We start from the raw sequence: 4,088 nt of genomic DNA, 5'->3' as shown, positions 1-4,088 counted from the left end.
AGGCCAAATGCAAAGCCATCGACCAAATACCGAAGACGGTCACATCACTCTGAACTGCTTGTCGCCCCAGAAAGGAGCGCCTTCTCTTAACAACCTACAGGCACTCTGTCGCCAGTTCCCCGGCGACAAAAGGAAATGCTTCCCGAGCATGCTGTTCTTGCTCACCTTATTGTTTTGGCCAGATGATCAAGACACAGCCCAGGACAAAGAAAACAAGTATGAAGTTGTGCAATCGGCTGTCGAACACATGGGGAAAACCTACTGGGACAAGATGAAAGACATTCCCCCACGAAAGAGAAGGATCTATACCCATTTTCTTCTGGGCACTGGAGGAGGTTTGAGTAAGTTTGTGCACAAGAGGAAGTTTGAAAGCATCACAAAGGATTTCTCCGTCTCTCAGAAACGCTTGGTACTGTATTTTCCAGACTATAAGTCGTGTTTTTTTCCATAGTTTGGTGGGGGGTGCGACTTATACTCTGGAGCGACTTATGTGTGAAATTTTTAACACATTATTACCGGTACCGGTAAATAATTTCACATGTTATTTTCACATTGAACCACAAGAGGGTGCTATAGGCCTGTGACAATAATTTCAACATTAATGAAGAACTTAACAAAAACGGCACCGAAAAGGAAATCGTATTCTGCTGCTTACAAGCTGCAAGTAGTAAAATATTCAGCCGAAAACAGTAATCGAGCTGCAGAGAGAAAGTTTGGAGTTAGCGAGAAGCTTGTGAGAGACGAGCGAAAAGCGGCGGTAACTCTAACTGAAATGAAGACAACAAAAAAAGCCAATCGCGGGCTAAAAGCTAGGTGGCCACAGCTAGAGGAACGAATGCGCCGTGCAACTTTGGTGGAAGTTATGGAATGGATGGAAAAAGCATGGGCTTCGGTGACGACCGAAACCGTTCTGGCAGGATTCAGAAAGGCTGGAATAGTTGGAACTGGAAGTGACGATGAGTCTGACGGAAGTGACGTAGAAGAGGAAGCGCTGCATCTTGGAGTTGATGAGAAGTGACACCGAGGATGAAGATTTCGTGGGATTTTAGTTAACGGGTATTTGGAGTGACACGGATGGTTTTGGTAAACTTCTTATCATGTTATTTATGCTATAGTTATCGGAATAACTGTTAGTATGTTATTACCAGGCACTTTCTCAGTTGTGTCATGTAATGTAAGCATATCGTTCAGCCTGTTGTTGCCTCTTCTATTTTTAAATTGTTCGTCATTAAAATTTTAAATGACATGTCTGTTCTTGTTGTATTTTATTAAATAATCCCCCCCCCCCCAAAAAAAAATGCGACTTATACTCCAGTGCGACTTATGTATGTTTTTTTTTCGTTCTTTATTATGCATTTTTTGGCTGGTGCGACGTATAATCCGGAGCGATGTACAGTCCTAAAAATACGGCATTTTTACTTTACTTTGATCACATTACAAATCGTCAATATGGGTAAGAGATGTCGGGCTGTTCTTAAACTATGTGATGGTATTGGAATTAGCAGGAAATACACCCGATACTTATGAATACATTATGGTTTTTGTTTTTTAACGCCGATGCCTCGTCCAGTTTTCGCTGAAGGAAAACCAAGCGCGCGCCAGTTCCACAACCTATGAAAGAACCTGCTAAGATGTCACTAGTTTGGAATAACTGAACAACAGAACTGAAATAATGCGCAATGAAAACTAAACATAGGAATGCCAATACCCAATCAACAGCCTATCTTTGTAATTTCTCCACCGTGGGACGATTGCAGGAATATTCTTTCAGTGTAACTTAAAGACAAATCAGTGCCCGTGTAAACGAATTAAATACCGCTTTTTAAAACGAATCAAATATGTGAACCACAAGTTATCAAATACCTGAAAAGCTTTCGCCTTTTTAATGTTTATGATGTTTGGTGAATGGAAATACACTCTCCCTTGTGTGTGTGTCTTTAATAAATGGGATTAAATATAATATATAATTTCCCTATTTTTTATTTAATTCCCCACATCTGTCAGTGGAATTTCCCCCCTGCAGGACTAATAAAGGAATCCCTTATGTCATCTAATTTTACATAAATCACACCGACCCTCGTCTGTCACATTATTATCATGCATACATTATAGTTAATTTTGTCAGTTTTTTATAAACATATAAACTAAACTTCGTAATGTTGTCGGACCTTCGCTGGACCCCCTGCAGTTCGCTTACCAGCCCCGGATCGGTGTGGAAGACGCCACATCATCTTCCTGCTGCACAGAGTCTACACCCACCTTGAGGAGGCAGGAAGCATTGTGAGAGTCATGTTCTTTGACTTCTCCAGTGCTTTCAACACCATTCGACCTGCCCTGCTGAACAGGAAGCTCCTGGACATGCAGGTGGATGCTCCACTCGCGACCTGGATCAACAACTACCTCACAGGTCGGCCGCAGTACGTGAGGCTGGGAAACATCACGTCGGACACCATGGTGAGCAGCACGAGGGCGCCGCAGGGGACGGTCCTGTCTCCCTTCCTGTTCACGCTCTACACCTCAGACTTCAGGTTCTCCTCGCAGTCCTGCCACCTGCAGAAATTCTCAGATGACTCTGCCATCGTGGGCTGCATCAACGGAGGCCAGGAGGAGGAGTACAGGAGCGTGGTGGACAGGTTTGTGGAGTGGTGTGGACTGAACCACCTCCAGCTCAATGTGTCCAAGACAAAGGAGCTGGTGGTGGATTTCAGGAAACAAAGGACCCACCTGAATCCGGTCACCATCAGGGGTACTGATGTGGACATTGTTGACACCTATAAATACCTGGGTGTCCACTTGGACAATAAACTGGACTGGACCTTGAACACCAACGGCATCATCAAGAAGGATCAGAGCCGTCTGTTCTTCCTCAGGAGGCTCGGATCTTTCAACGTCTGCAGGACCATGCTGCAGATGTTCTACCACTCGGTGGTGTCCAGCGCCATCTTCTTCGCTGTTGTGTGCTGGGGCAGCAGGCTCAAGACAGCTGACGCCAACAGACTCAACAAGCTCATCAGGAGAGCTGGATCCGATCTGGGAGTGGAGCTGGAGTCTGTTGTGCAGGTTTCAGAGAGGAGGATGATGAGGAAGCTCCACAGCATCATGGACAACATCCATCACCCCCTGCATGCCACGTTGATGTCCTGTCGGAGCTCTTTCAGTCGTAGACTGATACCACCAAGTACCTCCACTGAACGCCACAGGAGGTCTTTCCTACCTGAGGCTATCAGACTTTTTAATTCCTCTTCCCTCAGCCGCAGGGAATCTTCAATCTTTGTAGTTACTGCTAACAGTTAGACAATTCATATTTTATTATATTTCTTATTCTTCCTCCTTTCTACCATTATCTATTTACTGTTATGTTTTTGTACTTGAAACTCTGGCACAACAATTTCCTTTGGGATTAATAAAGTTGTTCTCATCTCATCTCTCATCTCAAAATAATCCACTTCTGGACAGAAAATGAACCAACTGTTTTCTCAAAATGTGTTTTTGCGGAGAATTTATTACCTGGACATCAAAACAAAAATTATATTTTAAATAAATTTGATCAGGAATCGAATGCCAACTGAGAACTGTGTATCTCACTCTACCTATACCCCCTAAGGCAAAAGAGCCACACTTGACACACACACACACACACACACACACACACACACACACACACACACACACACACACACACACACACACACACACACACACACACACACACACACACACACACACACACTTATGAATAACATCTACCCATCCAAAGAATTATTGAGGTAGGTAATATCTGCACATTTTGTTACAGTTTGGGGGCTAAAACTCAAAAATTGATTCAAAAAAAAGCTCCATCATCACCAGCTTCTCTCTCAAGAGACGATATAACATTTGGTTTACTTTTAGGAAATGAAAGAGACTTAATGTCAATGTTATTTTAGGTTTGGCTGAGTTCTTCATGCCTGTTAAATGTCACTGATGGACGATTAAATTTAGCCATGTTTGTTTGATTGTTTCTATGTTTTGGTTGTTTATGCTTCAATTAAATCAACGGTTAAAAAAAACGTCACTTCTGGTCATGTGACAGGGATGGAATAGTTCGA

This window comes from Fistularia commersonii, chromosome 28, assembly GCF_037954325.1.
Source record: "Fistularia commersonii isolate RoL2024-O1a breed Wild chromosome 28, RoL_Fcom_v1.0, whole genome shotgun sequence".
NCBI classification, from domain to species: Eukaryota; Metazoa; Chordata; class Actinopteri; order Syngnathiformes; family Fistulariidae; genus Fistularia; species Fistularia commersonii.
This window is presented reverse-complemented; position numbering follows the sequence as displayed.